This window comes from Lissotriton vulgaris, chromosome 2_1 (assembly GCF_964263255.1).
Source record: "Lissotriton vulgaris chromosome 2_1, aLisVul1.2, whole genome shotgun sequence".
In the NCBI taxonomy this organism is placed as follows: Eukaryota; Metazoa; Chordata; class Amphibia; order Caudata; family Salamandridae; genus Lissotriton; species Lissotriton vulgaris.
In genome coordinates this window covers 768319172-768338979 of record NC_141687.1, presented here as the reverse complement: position 1 = coordinate 768338979, position 19808 = coordinate 768319172, and positions in this window count along the sequence as shown.

Here is a 19808-nt window from a genome sequence, read left to right as displayed (position 1 = left end):
TGTAAGAAAAGGGAAGGTGAGGGACTGGCAAGTGTGTGCACTGGCCAAGTCGACATGGCAGTTACAAACTGCGCGCAGGCACCCCAATGGCGGGTCTGAGTTACCTTTTCAGGGCTACTCACATGGGTGGTACATTCAGTACTGCAGGCCCGCTAGTAGCATTTGATTCACAGGCCCTGGCACACTCAGTTCACTTTACTAGGGACTAACAAGTAAATCAAATATCCAATCATTGAAACACCAATTCATAACACAATTTACCACAGGAGCACTTGCAGTTTACCACTGGTCAGCAGTGAGAAAAGTGTGCAGAAACACTACGCCAGCAAAAACAGAGTCCAAACCGGGAGGTCCGACACCAAAAACTCAGGGAAAACACACCAAAAGATGCCAAGTCTAACACCCCGGAACCATAGATGGCAGCTTGATCTGGATGAGCTGAGTGTTTCCAATAGGCTGGCAGTTCTCCCTCTAGGGCCACACCTCTCTGCAGTTCCCTGTTTCTGCAGCATAGTGTGGTGACTTCAGTCTATCCTGCGCTGGGTCCACCCCATACACCTGAAGGTCTCTTCAGTAGGTGTGGGGGGGTCCATCTATTGGGAGAATCACTGAACTTCTCCAAAGAAGTGTGTGTTATGGCCGAGTCTTGGGCGCATTCAACACTCTTTTTGAGCACTTCTTAGGGCAGAAGAGATATTTCAGCCTGTCCTTCTGTGTTGGTTGAGAGGTGGGCAATTGTGTGGCCTAGGGAAGTCTTGGATGTTGGAATCTGCTGCCTTGTTACAGTGGGCTTACAAGGCTAGTTCTGGCCATTGCTCTTTGTGGTGTCTGTCAGAATTTCAGCTGCATTACATTCTCAGTCATTTTGCCTACTGCAAGGAGAATTATTGTCTGTGGTGTACAGAGGTGGGTACATTAGAACCACTAACATCACACATCGCTTGTGGCCATAATGTCTGTGGTCTGCCTGTCAATTATTTAAATTTGTCTTTGTAGGATAAGTACGAGGGGTGAAGAGTAAAACAAAGGGGTTACTGAGGAAGGCAGGCCATGCATGCGAAGAGCCAGGATATATAATGTTGTCTCTAGCTCCATGGGTAGAATGAAAGAGCTCGGACTGAGACAAGAAAATTGCGCTGCTCTAAAAGCAGAAATCCCACCTGACTTGGTAAGTAGAACACATTTTTGGACCTCTGCTGAACAGGCTCTAGCCCATGGGTGCACTGTTTAAAACATCATGCACTACCTTTTCTAAGTAGCCGTGATTATTGCTTGCCTGCTTCAAAAGGAGGTCCGAGCAAATAGCTGATACTGTAAACTATTTAATATATATATATATATTCATTTTCTTATGATGTGACAGCATAAATTCACAAATAGCACAATCCATTGTATCATAAAGAGAGAAAATAAAAATAAATAAATTAAACCTCTCAAATTCATTCCCACGTTAATTTTGCAGTCAATATAGAATAAAGGGCTTCTCAGAAATGTTCTAGCTCTCAGGTTTCCATTTTCTAGTAATACATCGAGTTCATTATACAAACTCCAATGTACAATAGACCTAGCAGCAACTATTTATAAAATGCATACATGTAATAAAGTGCTTCTCGAATGTGTTCAAATATGTAAAACTCTAATTTGGAATAGTAGATCTAGTAACTATATAATCACATAGTTCATATTCAGTTTTATCTAGCACATTTCACTGCACATTTTCTATTACTCATACTCTTCCTCCAGCCTTTTAAAAAACAATTAGTAGTATAATTGCCAATTCTTCCATATTCTACTTACCTTAACTATGGAGCCCCCCCCCTTTAGCATACAGAACTTTTATCTCTTTGGCAAGAAATCAGCAACTCTCCTTTCATGACTGCATGAAAGATATTATCCAGTGGCTCAGTCTAAACTCACTAAAGTTTAATGGGGATAAGGCAGAGATACTCTGCTGCGCCGCACAAACAGCTTTGGGGGGTATTACCTTCAAACCTATGAAATTGATTATTCAAGGGGCTTGCTGTCTCCGTTAACACTGTTCGGAATCTGGGAATAACATTTGATGATAAACTTAGTTTGGAAAGTCACGAGAGTAAAACTGCAGAAACTTGCTTTGCGCTCTTGAAAACCCTATGGAAGATTCTGCCAGTGCTTCCTCCCTTTTCCAGAGCCTTGGCTGTCCGTACCGTCATTCTTAGCATCTGGACTACTGCAATGCTCTTCTTCTGGATGCACTGGAGTATCTTTAACATCGTCTGTCAATGGTCCAGGTTGCTGCAGCTAAACTTGCCTTCAATAGACCTCAGAAAGCCTCTGCTTCTTTGACATTGAAGGAGTTGCACTGGCTGCCACTTAAGCAAAGGATCTGGTTTAAATCTCTTTGAATGTCTTTCAAATATGTTCATGGAATGAGCCCTATTCCCCTGCAAAAGAGAGTGAGAAGGAATATCAGACCTCTTCGATTAGCATCAGCCCATTTGTTCTGTGAGCCTAAGTTTAGGAAATCCAGGCAAGGAGGAGTGACATTCAGGGTCTGTGCAGCCAAGCTCTGGGATTCACTTCCTCCCTTGCTAAGATCTATGAATGACCTGTTGAAGTTCGGGAGGGTACTTAAGACTTGGCTCCCCCCTAAGTAATTGGAATCAAGTTGTCTCTTATCCTTGGAGCTTTGATCTGTTTTCCTGAGGTCTTTCCCTGTCTTTTCTCCTTGCGTCTCCCTTAGCTATTATGGCCAGCGCCAGGAAACCAGTTGGTGACAGAGCACTTTATAAAATGTATAAATATATAAATAAATATATTGTACAGAGCTCTTTGAAAGGGTCTCTATTCCTCATTTAAGAATAATTTCTCCTTGAACGTTTGTAATAAATTTATTTTCTCAGATTGCAATTTAGGTATCTCCCAGCGAACAGGTGTATAAGTGAAGGAAATTGCTTTAAAGAGGGTATTAAGTACAATTGTAAATTGAATAGTAGATTTTAACTGGAAAAAAGAAAATTAATACCATAACTGTGACAAACTAAAAAGTAGTATGACAGTTTAACAGTTAAAAGAAGAGCGCTTAAAATCCATTCAGTTCAACATCTGGATGTATGCCCCAAAAAGAGATCAAAGCCACCACTACAGTTCAGCCACAGGCCGTGGAGGGAGTTCCGGTGGGGCAGAAAGGCGGAGCGGTGAATGAGCAGGGTGGGGGGGGGGGGGGGGGGGGGGGTGTGCTAACAACCGGAATATGGATAATTGGAGGTAAGTAAACAATGTAATAAATAAAACGAATTTAGTAGCACGCCCTGCATCGCAAAATGCGATGCAGCACGCGCTACGAAATTCGTTTTAATAATTAAATTGTTTACTTACCTTCAATTATCCATATTCCGGTTTTTTGCACCCCCCACTCTGCCCCTCCCCCGCCCCGCCTTTCTGCCCTACCGGAACTTCCTCCACGGGCCGTGGCGGCTACAGTTTAATATGCAAAAACTTTTCATGAACAATCATAGCCATAACTTGGCATCTCGGAATCCCTATAGCATAATAAAGATCTGGAGTTTTAATAGTTGTGGGTGTCTGCACCCGCTATCCAGCAGTGTGTACTATCACAGGGCTTGTGCTTCTGATCATTAGAAATAAATGGATTGTCTGCAGTTTATGCACTAACTCAGTTAATTAACAAATGCACTGCAGGCAGCTCAACATAGAAATAGGAAGGACAGTTCATCCACAAATTCATGTCACTATGCATATGTTTCCTAACGCTTGAATGGGTGGCCCTCCAAAAACAGTAAAACATAGTACCTATATGTGGGGTCCATTAGTTACCCCCATGAGACAGGATACCTAACTCAACTACAGATACAGTGACAATGAAGCATTCCTGCTGTGCTGTCATAGGCAGTACAGGGGTACCAGCACACTTCCCCACTATGGGGATCGCACCATCGATTGAGGGGTCACGGGACCTTCTGCTTCTCCTTCCAATGAATAGCAGGGATAAGTGCGCTAAGAATATGTCACTTTTGGAACGTTAAACTTAGTTCATCCCTCAGCCGCCTTTTTGCCAGGATGCCTGTGTCTTCGTGCTTAATTTGAGCACGTAGTTTCCAGTGCTCGGCACTGGCACATAATTGCCAACACCGGTGCCTGTGAAAGTCTGCCACAAAGTGGCACAGTCTGGCTAATTTAGAGATGACCACAACAACAGTCAATTACTAATTTAACATACACTAAAAATGACTATTACCTGCCGCCCAAGCCGTTCGTGTGGCTTTTGGGGACCTGGAATAGTCATAATTGTCAGACTTGTAGGAGTGTGGTGGCTAGTAGTTGTGTAGGTGCTGTCGTTAACAGTGCTGGCAGGGGCAATGTCTGGTGCAAGCTGTAGTAACCTCCCGACGAGAGCCCTGGCACTTTTCTTTTACAAGTTGAGCGCTGCTGAGTCTTTACTTTGGCAGAGTCACACAGACATATACTTTCCTCATTTTCATTCTGCCACGCCACCATGTAAGTGAGAGAACATCGACTTTGCTTTCTTCTGGACTTAACTCTGTGCCCTCACAATGTGTACTGAAGAAGGCCCTTCTCCACATCTGGAGCCACTTCTCTAATACAAAGTTTGTGAAAGGATGGCAGGGGTGAGCAGAAATTCACTTTCTGCTCCAGAAAACGTTTGTAATATAGCCTCTGAGTTTCTAGTTAGTTTGAGGGTGACGGGTCTTCAGCAAAGGGAATTATAGCCAGAATATTTGTTAAGCGTATATAGTTTTTTTAAAAACAACTTTATTTAGTTTTTTATAAATAGCACAATCAATAAAGACAGAGTGTCCGCGAAAAGAGTACAGCTGGCTGAGATCGACGTCAGCGCGCAAGATCATAACACAGAACATGATTATTATCAACTTTACCAGTCATTAGACAGCATTGGCCTGCACATATCAATGTTGATGCCTCAACAGGCATCCTCCTCGGTTGATCATCCACTAACGTCCGAGTCATGCTGGTCACTCAAGTGCCCCACAAGGTTCAGAAACACATGGCACAACTCCCTGCAAGACCTGAGGTCCTCCTCCTCCAGCTTCCCATCCCTTCTGCTAGCCTTCGTGTGCATCTCCTCAGCCGAGGACCACTTGCGCAAATCCCGCATCCAGGGAGGGGGAGCGTGTCCCCATCCAGGTTATCGCAACCTTGTGCTTGGCCAGAACCAAAAGGAGTTGTAGCAATTTATTCTCCAATTTGCGTGTCTTAGGTTTTGTAACATGGCCAAGTAGACAATGTAGCGGAGATGTCAGCACCCAAAAACCTGTATCCCTTCTTATCGTCTCTACTACCCAGGTCCAAAAGCAGTATACCTCGGGACAGCCCCAGGCCAAGTGTAGAAAATCTTCCCCAGTGGCACCACAGCGTGGGCATACATCTGAGTTTTACAAGTAATAATCACAGGAAGCAGATGCAGGTTGATGGTTTATTTGTAGATAGGACCCTAAGATGTCACCAGTACAAGAGCTCAGCTGCAACTGACTCCAGTATTCCTATGTACACACAGTGGTCACTAACATTCTACAGGAATTAAAGGAACAGTAATAAAGTAGGAGAATGTAACACATCCTTCTTCTTAAATAAAAAAACAAAATAAAAAAAACTATGTACATTGCATTGACACATTCTAAGTGTAAGCAGAGTCACATAACATAATCTTTAAGCTTGACAGGTTTCACAATGATTCGTCCAGATAATCTTCTGGAACTGGAAACATCCACCTTTGGAAGATCTGATGACGTGGGTTGAACGTGCGGAGAACGAATAGAACTTGGAACAGAACTGGAACCAGACCCCCTTTCTAACCAAAGATGACGTTCTAAATCATTGCACTTAACAACATTACAAATATTCCACTTTTGTCCATCATCCAGCAGAACGCAATTGCCCAAAACCCTCAACACCTTCTTGGGACGAGACCATCTGGAAGAACCATCCTTGGATAACCCAAAACGAGAAGACCTTACCAAATCACCAATTTGGAAACCACTTGCACGTTTCATAATTTTATCGTTATGCCTGTCCACATACTTCTTTTGGTAAAAACTCATCCTACTGTTGAGATTTTCTTTATAATTGCGACCAGCAGAGATCTTGAGCATCCAAGCAGGAGTCACCTTGTTACCAGCAGAACGCCCCTTTAAAAGATGAAATGGAGATACCATGGTAGCAGAATGTGGAGTATTCCTATAACTCCAAACCAAGTTCTTGACAGCAACTTTGCAATCATTGCCCCCAGAAACAGCTAATTGTATACAATCCTTTAAAACACGGTTGAACCTTTCTACCATGCCGTTCTCCCTTGGGCAATAAACAGCAGTAGTAATGTGTTTAATTCCACATGAATGCAAGTAACTTTGGAACTCCGAAGCAACGAACTGCGGACCATTATCAGTAGTGATGCTCTCAGGAAAACCTTCCCTATGAAAAACCTCCTCGCAAAAGTTAACAATGCTGGAAGCTTTAACCTCTTTAACAAATGCAACTTCAGGCCATTTGCTATAGTAATCCATCAATACAATGGCAAATTTACCAGTAATACTACCAACACTGAACGGGCCACAAATGTCTATAGCAAGTTTCTGCCATGGCCCCTCCGGAAATGGAACAGCAGAGATTGTGGTTTCCTGAGAAACATGAGATTTATCACTACACGTGCAAGCAGCGCAGTTCCTTACACATCTATCAACATCTTTATCCATACCTGGCCACCAGAAATCACACCTGCATCTTCTTTTCATCCCAGACATGCCTGAGTGCCCTTCATGCATGAGATCCAGTAGCCTATTTCGTAAGGAAGACGGTACGACAAGCTTGTCAGCTCTTCTAACCACACCCACCACAAGGTCATAAGAAAGTTCAGGCCAAACGGTTTTATATTCGGATAAGTCAGAATCACTCCAAGAAAAATTATTGTGTGGTGATGCTAAGCGTGCAATTACCTCCTTCAATATCACATCATCCTGAACAGCTTGTCTCCAAACCTCCAAACTTATAGCACCACTGCAAGCTTCATCAACAGAAGCAATTGACCAGTCTTCATCTAGATCAACCACAACATCTTCACCTCCGATGGGAAGTCGAGATAAGCAGTCAGCATTGACATTTTTGATTCCAGGTACATATTCCATTGAGAAGTCATATTCTTGTAACTTATAGATCCACTTGGCAATTCTAGGCGTGGCTTTCCCTGCACCTTTAGTGGAAAAGATGTCAACAAGGGGTTTATGATCTGTTCTCAACTCAAAGTTAGTGCCCCAGACATAGTTCCTGAAGTAATTAACACCCCAAAAGCATGCTAAAGCCTCTTTCTCGATGACAGAGTAAGATGATTCAGCACCCTTCAAAGTTCGTGAGGCAAAAGCTACTACCCACTCAAATTTGTCTTTCCCTTGCATCAAGACAGCTCCAAGCCCATATGCACTTGCATCCACCACGATGATCGACCTCTTGCTGGGATCATAGGTTACTCTGTCATCGAGAAAGAGGCTTTAGCATGCTTTTGGGGTGTTAATTACTTCAGGAACTATGTCTGGGGCACTAACTTTGAGTTGAGAACAGATCATAAACCCCTTGTTGACATCTTTTCCACTAAAGGTGCAGGGAAAGCCACGCCTAGAATTGCCAAGTGGATCTATAAGTTACAAGAATATGACTTCTCAATGGAATATGTACCTGGAATCAAAAATGTCAATGCTGACTGCTTATCTCGACTTCCCATCGGAGGTGAAGATGTTGTGGTTGATCTAGATGAAGACTGGTCAATTGCTTCTGTTGATGAAGCTTGCAGTGGTGCTATAAGTTTGGAGGTTTGGAGACAAGCTGTTCAGGATGATGTGATATTGAAGGAGGTAATTGCACGCTTAGCATCACCACACAATAATTTTTCTTGGAGTGATTCTGACTTATCCGAATATAAAACCGTTTGGCCTGAACTTTCTTATGACCTTGTGGTGGGTGTGGTTAGAAGAGCTGACAAGCTTGTCGTACCGTCTTCCTTACGAAATAGGCTACTGGATCTCATGCACGAAGGGCACTCAGGCATGTCTGGGATGAAAAGAAGATGCAGGTGTGATTTCTGGTGGCCAGGTATGGATAAAGATGTTGATAGATGTGTAAGGAACTGCGCTGCTTGCACGTGTAGTGATAAATCTCATGTTTCTCAGGAAACCACAATCTCTGCTGTTCCATTTCCGGAGGGGCCATGGCAGAAACTTGCTATAGACATTTGTGGCCCGTTCAGTGTTGGTAGTATTACTGGTAAATTTGCCATTGTATTGATGGATTACTATAGCAAATGGCCTGAAGTTGCATTTGTTAAAGAGGTTAAAGCTTCCAGCATTGTTAACTTTTGCGAGGAGGTTTTTCATAGGGAAGGTTTTCCTGAGAGCATCACTACTGATAATGGTCCGCAGTTCGTTGCTTCGGAGTTCCAAAGTTACTTGCATTCATGTGGAATTAAACACATTACTACTGCTGTTTATTGCCCAAGGGAGAACGGCATGGTAGAAAGGTTCAACCGTGTTTTAAAGGATTGTATACAATTAGCTGTTTCTGGGGGCAATGATTGCAAAGTTGCTGTCAAGAACTTGGTTTGGAGTTATAGGAATACTCCACATTCTGCTACCATGGTATCTCCATTTCATCTTTTAAAGGGGCGTTCTGCTGGTAACTAGGTGACTCCTGCTTGGATGCTCAAGATCTCTGCTGGTCGCAATTATAAAGAAAATCTCAACAGTAGGATGAGTTTTTACCAAAAGAAGTATGTGGACAGGCATAACGATAAAATTATGAAACGTGCAAGTGGTTTCCAAATTGGTGATTTGGTAAGGTCTTCTCGTTTTGGGTTATCCAAGGATGGTTCTTCCAGATGGTCTCGTCCCAAGAAGGTGTTGAGGGTTTTGGGCAATTGCGTTCTGCTGGATGATGGACAAAAGTGGAATATTTGTAATGTTGTTAAGTGCAATGATTTAGAACGTCATCTTTGGTTAGAAAGGGGGTCTGGTTCCAGTTCTGTTCCAAGTTCTATTCGTTCTCCGCACGTTCAACCCACGTCATCAGATCTTCCAAAGGTGGATGTTTCCAGTTCCAGAAGATTATCTGGACGAATCATTGTGAAACCTGTCAAGCTTAAAGATTATGTTATGTGACTCTGCTTACACTTAGAATGTGTCAATGCAATGTACATAGTTTTTTTTATTTTGTTTTTTTATTTAAGAAGAAGGATGTGTTACATTCTCCTACTTTATTACTGTTCCTTTAATTCCTGTAGAATGTTAGTGACCACTGTGTGTACATAGGAATACTGGAGTCAGTTGCAGCTGAGCTCTTGTACTGGTGACATCTTAGGGTCCTATCTACAAATAAACCATCAACCTGCATCTGCTTCAACTGACTCCAGTATTCCTATGTACACACAGTGGTCACTAACATTCTACAGGAATTAAAGGAACAGTAATAAAGTAGGAGAATGTAACACTGAGCACATGGGGTCAATGCGGCTCAGGCGCATCAGGGTCATATATGTGCAATGTAAGCAGTTAAAATGTATCAACTTGAAGTGCGCGTTGCATGACACTGTGCGTATGTGTGTATCACCTTCCACTTTGACACAGACAAGGGGCCCGACAGATAAGCACCTATCGTTCAAACATTGCAGCGCCTTTAACTGACATTCTTCAAACAAGAATCGTATGCATAAAAGGATTAGAAGCAGTGCTTTAAATGGGCCGGTACTCACCGGTACTGAATACCGGCACTTCTCCGTATTCTCCCACTGAGTACCGGGACTTCTCCTGGTGTTAAGAGAGCACCGGTACTCCCCGTGGCTGGCATGCGGTGGTCAGTCTCTGTGTTAATGGCAAGTGTATTCCCGCGCTAGGTGCGGCTGCAGGCCTACACTCAGAGCCGGCATTTGGAAAGATAGCGTCTTAGGCATTTGACGCCCTTGCTAATTGTGTCTGAAATGAGGCAGCAGGGGGTCCTTTTTAAGTTGTTAAGTTGACTGGTCAGTCCTTGGATGAGCAGTGACTGCCCCGTGAACCCAAACACCTCGGGACCGCCCCAGCTCACCTAAATCGCAGGTAGCTTAGCTGCTAACGGTGATGGGTCTGTGGCTGTGCGTCAGGAGGGGTGAGACAGTGAAAAAAGGTGAAGAAAGAGACAACGAGGTGTTAAAACATGGCCCAAAAGCCTAATCAATGAATTCAATCAACTCTAATCTGGCAAGCCAGACAGAGGCGCAGGGACATGAACAAGGCGGTTGCAAAATGACAGGGGTTCTGTATTGCCTTAATGCGCACAGCTCCGTGCGCCCCTCGGAATACTGGCGCCCTGTGCCCAGCTCGCCACTCTACAGGCCGGCCCTGCTCACACCCCTACAGCGCGGCAGGACAGAAGGACCCGTGTGGTTTGACAGCTAGAGCTCTCCACACTGGAACTGCAGCACCATTGTCTGTCAGAGGCCTCACGCCCTTCGGCCAACTTCGGCTCGTGCGTGCAGGGCACATTGGTCCATTTTTTGCTTATATATAGTGCAAACTTGGCAGGAGGGCATTAAAGTGCTTTACATGAGAAGCACAAGTTCTACTTGAACGCATACTTTTTGTTTTTATGGCACAGATGAAATCCTAGCGTGGGTTCAACATCCTGTGATCGGGGCAAACCACTTAAATCTCCTTTTGCCAATAAAAAAAAAAAGTCTGCTTTCGCATATAACTTCTGCTTCCCACTTTAATGCCCTTGGGCTAAATTCATGCTTTATATAATTACAACAAACACCATTTGCACCCTGCAGCTATGAGCAGAACTTGGCCAAGGGCACAAGGGCACTTTACATTAGAAAATGCTGATAGTGTACAAGGCTGCCTCGAAGACGCGCCCCCAGACACCCCCTCCCAGGCCCACCTCAATCCATTTGATGAGTACCAGCACTTCTCTTTCACCATTTAAAGCACTGATTAGAAGAACCAATAAGCAACGTTGGAATAGTTCAAAACAGAGCTAATTTGCAGCCGGAAATATCCTGAACAGACACCATTTAGAAGTAATTCGGTGCTAAAGTTCCAAACACTCAGCCAGCTGGAAGTATATAGTCTTAAAATCTGTCTATCGGTGTTTTCTCTTTTGTTGGCCACATCTTCCATCATTCGGCTGCTCCAGACAGTAGGGCTTAACCTTGTCAGCGGGAAATGTTCCACTCGAGCAAGACAAAATGGCTCTTACTGTTCCTTGGCAATCTGCTCCTGGCTCACGGGCAGCACTGTGAGCAGTTTTAATTTACCTTCAGACCTCATTCGCTAATACTATTTCTTGTGCACGGTGCGTGTGGAATGTCTGTCTGTCTGTCTGTCTGTCTGTCCAGTCACAGGCTGGAGAACACATGCAGCACATAAATCACGCCGTACCTCGGCGTTCTGCCTGGGACAGGTGGCAGCCCCCGCTCCCCAAACCCCTTTTCCAGGCCTCCCCGCGTCTCAAAAACGCAACCAATGGTACATTCATGGGCGTGTATTTTAGCGTGGCGGAAACGACGTCACACGCCGTTTGACCACTCAGTGGGATGATATGAATGCAGTTGGTATTTATAAAGCATTCAAACACCACAGTGGCACAGGGAGAATCCTTCGACTCAAAGTTGGCCCCTCAATATTCTCTTATTTGATTGTGAAAAGGGCAAAGAGAGAAGGTCAAAAGCGGGAGTAGATTCCTTTCATTACTGGTTGATTGGCGATGGCTAGTATGGTTATAAAACGCGGAACAGCAAAAACAACCATAATCTCTCCACTTAACAAAAGGAGGAGGTATGTTCAATGGAATGGAATGCAATCTGTTACATAACAAGGATCAAAATTGTGTAACAGTCTGGAGGATTCCATAAACTAGCGTGATCCCCAACATCAGGAAACACGTGGAATATGCCATGGTAAGAGCTCTGCTGGGTTCCAAATATGCGGAAAGAAGTAAAACCAGTGCTTTAAATGAAGAGGTGCAGTCCGGCATGGAGTACCTGAACCTCTTTAATTTGAAAAGGAGAGTACCCGCACTTCTCAGCACTGTTGCAATACATTTAATGGGAGAGTCCTAGCTCTTCCATATTTCCATTTAAAGCATTGAGTAAGACCTCCGTTAGGATTAGGTGGGTATGGAATACCGTACCCGATCCTACTGGGTGCAGAAACGCATCAGTTAAAACCGCCAGGGCTCTGAGGCTGAAAGAGGGCACAAGTGCAGTGCGGCCTCCTACCAGTTCCCTCCAACAGCAAATGGGGAAATGCACAGCTCCCAAGCCTTGCCGCTGACAAATTTCCAATTGCACAGCACTTGCGCAGCAACCTGTTGCGTCCCTCTGCTCACATTTACCACCTGCTAATGTCAGGTGGTAAATGTGATAGTTAAAGGTAAAAAGATCTGAGAAAACGTGCTTTCATTGATCTGGAAGCTGTATCTGCTTGGTTATCCATATTCCAGGATCATCTACCTTTGATGCTGGTATGAGGGGAGAGACGCTAGCAGGGATCAGTAGCTCAAGTTTCGGTATCTCTACCTCTTAATTCATGGCATCTCGTTATAAGGTTGTTACTCATAAACGTGGAAACCCAGTTCTAAAACATGACGTTCTGCTCCGAGAGTCCTGACATTCCATTCTAGCTCAGCTAGAACCTGCGGTTCAAATGAGCAATAGCATTCTATTCACAAGTATCAAATGGGAGAGAGAGGAATGGTACTGGAGCCAGTTCACTTCCCCATAGTTGTATGCCTGAATAAAAAAGAACTAGCTACAACATAGATGCTCCTAGTGTATGTTTGTTCATTAAAAAAACACATTGATTTTTGGGAAACACAATGTTTTTTTTAGAAAACCCTCACTCACCAACCTAGTTGGTACCATGCTTCATCATTGGGTCCCACCCAAGGTCCAGAATGTTCCTTGGGTGTGCTTCAACGCCTGGATACAGTGGAGCTGGTTTTGTGCAGTGATGGGTGAAGAAACATAGATTAAAAAACTGTTCTAAGGGTACCAGGACAGAGAAAAGACTATTTTAATGTATGGGCCCTTGGCAGTGGTTAAAAACGAGAGGCGGATATCCCTGGAGGTCTTTAGTAGCTCCGATATCCTTATTGGACCGACTCAGAAACATTTCCGACCAACAGATTACGAAGGAAGGTAACCGTTCGGTCATTCCGAATCAGTTCCAACGGGCATTAGGAAACTCGGAGTCGGTTGGCGACGAATCTTACAGCTCTAAGGACCGCGTTTCCGACCAGCTTTATTACAATGTCGGATTCTGACAGCGTTTCCCTACTCGATCTATCAGACACGAAAAATCTGTTGGAAACTGACTTTGGGGACCCCTACCAGGCCGCCCTTTATCCTGAGGAATCAGGTTGAGGGTTGTAGGGGTACCCGAGGTACCCCCCTGAAAGACCATACACAGTGTGACAGGAGCAATGGGGTGCCTGCAACAGGGTGCAAGGTTTTTTCACAAAAACTCCTTTTTTGAATGGAAGCATGTGTTGTCGGTTGGGAACACAGGCTCCCATCGAAATCAATTGGGGTACGACCGAATGGTGTTCGGAAACATCGTAATCGGTCGGTCAGACTCTCCGAATCCGAGTCAGTGTGAACTGATTCTGACAAGGAGTCGGTCGGATTGCTTTCCGACCGACATCGTAATGAGGCCCTAAATTTAGGAGGAAAAGTAAAGCCAGGGAGGTTGATGCCACCCTGCCCGCTACCACTCTCTCTGTCATTCCTCTAAATCAGATCCCTAATTTTTTTTCCCCCAGAGTTTTATATAGCTTGCACTTGACCCGAATGTATCAGGTATCAGAGCGCCTTACATGAGTACCAGTTGCGCCACACAAGGACACGTTAATTTTTTGTTTTTTGTTAGGCACAGGGAGATTAAGTAATTTGCCCAGAATGACAGGATGTTGAGCATTGTTGCCGAGACTCAAACCCAGTTACCCACATTTGAGGTCGACCGCCCTAGTCGTTAGGCCACATACTCTTTCAGTGCTCCCCCACTAATAATATCAGATGCCAAAGAAATTATATTATGCTATAGATTAACGAGGTTGTTGCAGCATGAATCTGGCAGCTCCACCAGACCATGAAGTCAGCAGCAATTTAACGTGCAAAACTAGTTGGCTGTTTCTTTTATGTTCAAAGGGGTCTGATCAGGCTCTTTCGCTGTCAAGGCCATGATTTCATGCCATGTGCAGTGTTAATTGTAACAGCTTCTTTACATTATACCCTGACAGGCAGTTTGAATTGGAAATGCAATCTTTGCACAAATTCACATCCACCAAGTTCTCCCCTTGACCAATCTCTACAAAACTGTACATAGAACACGACTGTACACTTAAAATGTCCTTTCTAATGATAAAAAACTAGTACACCAAGAAACTATATAGATGTGTACGATTAAAGAAAGCCATTCAGTCCTCTTGAAGATTTAGAGGCTGAATTACTAGTCTCTTAAGTCTGAAAAAGCCAATACCTTACTCCGGTTTCTATTTGGTGCAATTCTCAAAGTGTAGTACAATTGTTTGAAGCGTTTTAAAACTGATCTTACCAAACTGTTCTCATGAATGTTATGCCATCATAAATTTACTCAACAGAAAATAATTAAATATAAAATACCATGCACAAAGCAATAAAAATATTAATATGACACATGACATGTGGGTTGTGCACCAGGAATGTTACTGTTGTCGCTGCCATCTCAGATCACACTCTAGCCCAAGGCACACACAGCACCAACTTACCAAGAATGAATGCTAATCAAATCCAAGGATTCATATGCACCATCACACACAATAGCAGTTACCATCGGACTTGGAGGTTTTTATGAAGATCACACCTCTTCATTAGTGATTTCAACAAGATGGTGATTTGCCGTGCTGGATGGGCCTTGGTGGAACTTGAAGTTGTTTGAATACAGTAATAAACATGATATATAAAGCTGGATTTGGTTGAAGCACTTGCAAAGGTTGTGGAGTTTGTGTCTTTCCCAGGAAGGTAGTCTAGCTTAATTGTGTTTTTCTGATGCGCCTAGCAAAGTTCTTGGGCAGTATGGTGCTAGTAATCTTGAGTGGTCTTTAGATATGATTGACAGCAACTCCACATGCAGTCGCTTTGCATATTCTGAGTCCGGTTAATAGGTATAGCCTGCCCCCAATTGTACCTGCCTGTTGAGGCAACCCCATTCCACCCATACTTGAGATGTCGTCCAGTGCTTACCTTATGATCGTTCCAAGAGTTGGGTGGACTGGCCGAGCTCCTCAACACCCACACCTGGGTATAATCTATTGTGTAATGGGATAAAGTCCTACAGACGGGGAAGCAAGACTGCAGCTTTACATTGTTAAGGCATTCTATCCCATATATTTCTGATTGGGAAGGCGAGAGTTATGCAAATTAAAAAAAGTGAAGCTCTCCGGAGGCACACATAGATTCCAGTGCAGGGCTAGCTCTCCGTGAACCACTTCTACTTATGCACCGTAAGCGACACACTGGGCATTTAACTCTCTCACTAATACAAGTGGCCCTCACATACCTGATGTGGTATTGAAACTGAAGGACAGCAGGAGGAAGAGAAACGTACATGTAAGTCAGGAAAGACCAGAATATGGTCCATTTCACAAGGCTAGAACTGACAGCCATACCGGTTGTGGATTCAACTAAGGCTATCTCCCAATTTTGAAACTTAAAGACAATATCTACAAAGAAACTCGTCTGTTTAGTTGTAGTTTTTATTAATTATCTCTGTTTTGGTGTCTCCTCATTGGACTTGGAATTGCTTAGAAAGACTGTTTTTGCATATTTTTATGTCCATGATATTTCCACATGTATTACTATATGCAATATATGGTTCGATTGTTAGGTGGATATTGTCTCTCTTCTCTATAACAGGTGCTTAAATATAACCCTAGAAGTGCTGGTCGGTGCTAAAGAAAAGGTTGCTTACATAAAATCTTTTTTCCAGGGTCAGCTGTCTTTGAATCTCTTTGTTAATGACCCAGCGGAGCAGTTTTATGACAGAATGACAATCAGAGGGATACTAGTTCTCCAGTAAAAGACGTGACCATGAACGGGAGGTCTAGGAACAGATGGTTTGCTCGGGAATCAGCAGATCTCCAGTGTCTGACTCTTGCCTTATTTTAGACGTTTTCCTGGTGGCAGCAAATGGCGAATGACTTCTAATTAACTTTGCTTTCACATCATCACACCCCGTGGGCCATGACATCTTCTTTTTAGCCTACTGTATTTTTTTATTTCTGAGCTTCTGCACGTGTTTTTAAAATGTTGCTAAAAAGATACACACGAATTGGCAACGCCATAGAATGGGTTTGCAGTTGGCTGCCAGCTCGTTGACTTTGTCAAGTAAGTTTTGTTTCATCATGCTTTATGTAAAGCATTCTTTTGGGGGCGTTACTGGGCCCTGACCAAAATAAAAATAAACTGGCTTAGCAAACATGGATTTTGGTCACACATTGCCATAGTGGTCCCTGGCCCCAGAGGGAACTACTCTGTGTGTGGGTGTGCTCCTTGTGAAAAGGCACAAAATGCTGTCACTTGCATTCAAGTTAGCCGATGGTTCTAGTGGCCTAACCCGTGGTCCCTGCTGTATATTGTAGTGGCAGAAAATGTTTTATTAATGCAATAACAGAGCAATCGATGAAGCAGGCTGGCTCAGTGATGTAGCTGGCCCACTTCTCCACCTGTGGCGGTCCCCGTGTTTGCTGCCCAGCAGCGAATGCATCGAAGGGGGGAGGGGTGGTGTGCTTGTGAGATTCTTCCATTTGTCCCACCCCTCCACCCCAGCTACGCCACTGAGCTGGCTGCAAACCTTCTAAATATGTGTATAATAAGTATACTTTTAGTAAAATCAAAAGGTCTTGACTAATGCCAGACCTAATAGAGACCATATCAAACCAGACCTAATAGAGACCTTATCAAACTCTCAAAGCAGACTACATGGCTAAGTTACTAAAACGCAAAATAGGATATTGGTAAATGTTTAGGAGACCTATTCAAGCCTTTTTATTTGCCTTATCCATTGGACACATCACATACACATACATCCTTTTGGGGCTCAGTAAACCTCTACAAAACCTAGTTCCTATTTGAGCGAGGCCGTTTGAGGAACCTGAAGTGTTGGGTGAATAATTATAAAGACTTTTTTAGGTAAGAAGAACGTTAATGTAGTGGGAACCGGTCAATGTGTGCCAAATACATTAACACGACCTGGCAAGGTTTGCATGTGGCACTAAGAGGTTGCATTATGCCCCCTGTTATTCTGCCATGTTTCTTCATCTAGCAACTGCCTTCTATTTCGATCAGTTTCAGTTTTACTTATTCTTTACATTAGGGTGTGTGCAAATGTCCAGAAATGTCAAGAATTTTGTGTAACTTTTATAAATAGGCATTAATAAAAATAAGTACTACGCTACGGTCGCGTAGTTTGCGAAGTTTGTGCTACTTCACACTACACGAATTGCACGTAGCACAGTGCAAACACACAAAGCATAGCTTATCGGTCATTTTTTGCTTGCTCGCGGTCCTCAACGTCAAGTTGCCGACCGCGAGCGAACAAAATGACATCCTGGCAAGACTTTTTCCTCGTCCACGATCAGCAACATCAAGTTGCTGATCGCAAGCGTGGAAAATAAACCTCACGGCGAGATTCTCATCGCGGGGAGGTCAGGTTGCTCATTGCGAGTGGTCGCGTATGCTTGCGATGAGAAACTACCAGTCCACGTTGAGAAAGCTGCCGCTCAAGTAGAAATCTACTTGAGCGGCAGAAAACGACCGCTTGCACTGTGCAAGATGCGGTTTGCACTGATTGAACAGTGCGGATATGGTATCCGGCACTGTGCAATCAGTGCGAGCAGCATTTTGCACAGTGCACTACGCAGTTCGCGTAGCTACGCATAGCTCACATAATGCGAAGTGCACTTCACATAGCTACGCCTAGCGCTACTACGCCAACTACGCCCAGGGTTACACAAAACCTAGATTTTCTGGTACCAAAGTCTGCAAAAGTTGAAGTGCAAAGATAAGTTAAAATGGTGTTGTGGAACAAATTCTTCGCAAAGATCAGAGAGAATTTGTTTCATAAATGGGATTTGCAAATATATTTCTACAAAAATGGTGCACATTGTTGCAACGGCATTAATCTAAAAAAATGCACAGGTCAAATATTATTGATATAACCTTCAACATGGATGCTACTGTAAAGTGTAAAAAAGTACAAAATCTAACTTATAGCTTTAGTGACTTGTTCTTATGTAAAAAAAAAAGGGGCAAAAATAAGACAGCTCGAAGCAGGGAAACCAATAGCAGTAACAAGCATCACATTGCATAACTCAGGCTGGTCTCTGTTGTATTCTCTCTACTTATATTTTGTTGTATCGCTTTAAGACTTACATTCTATGTTCTTGATGTCATATTCTGCTGTGCTTTGTTTAGATTCTTCCTGGTCAGTTAGCTCCCTGGCTTTCTGATGGGAACACCAGTTATTCTCTGTAGAGCATAATAAATACCTTTTATTCCTTTATCTGCCTCTCCACTTCATTTACAACACATGGCGACGATGAGCAGAGGGAGCTGAACAACTACAGAGGGAGAGGAACTCCACTGGTGAGAGAAGAACCACGCAAATTCACTTTGTCAAATTTACAACTGAAGAAGCAGTTGCCAAGAAGAGAAAATGTCAAGCTGAGAGAAACTGTTCTCAAGAAAAGAAAATTTTGAAATGAGAGACACGAGAAACATGCTTCAAGTAAAGTGAAACAGTGAACAAGAAACGGAAATCCAATTTGACATCCCACCTTGTATTTGACTGAAACTAAAAGAACAGTAGCCAAAGAAAAAGAGAGGAAATTCAACTCTTCAAGACAACAATAGAAATTTGCGTCCTTCTCAAACAACTGGTGAGTTTGAGAAACTTTCCGTTTTTGCTTACTTGTACTTCAATTGTGACTGTATTACTTTAAAATTAGAAAAACGAAGAAACTAAGAAACTGAAATTATTGCCGAGTACAAGGCGAGCCATTAGTGTAAGCATCTTTATTGCCCGAGTACAAGGTGAACCACTACAGTGAGTGTAAGCCTCTCTCAAAATTGACCTACAGCTCGAGCGAAAAGACAGAGACATTTAAACAAAGTCCAGCGTCTTTTGAAATTTTGCACGAGCAGGGAAACACGAGCCTACTCACTGTTAGAACTCTCCTGGTGACATCGTCCGAACGGAGCCATCGCTATTACTTGTCAGCGTCACGCAGGAAGAGGAAGCGAACGATAAACAACAATAGGAAACAACGTCACCCCAGGCGGAAGTGATGAAATGACGCTACGTGGCGGCCATTTTAAGTCAGTTTCCAGTTACAAGGCAACCAATTTTACCGGAGCAACGCGTTTTAGGAGATGTACTGCGTGTTCAGATAAAAAGCAACGTTTCAAATAAAACGGAACCACTGAAGCAGTAAACTGTGCCAAGTTCGTAGTGAATGGAGTGGTAAGCAGTAACTAGCGCTATTTACAGAAGTAAGCAACTCGTTTTATTTACTTGGTGGGTGAAGCAGTGACAAATTGTGTTGTCCACGTGAAGTATTCTACTGAAGCATAGTGAACAGTGCTGAAGCATAGTGAACAGTGCTTGACGCATTTCTTTATAGAAAAGTACCTTATCTGAAGAAGTGTCCGCATTAAAGAATAAAGACTGCGAGTGTGTAACAGGAGCAGTGTCCGCATTACATTAAAGGAGATA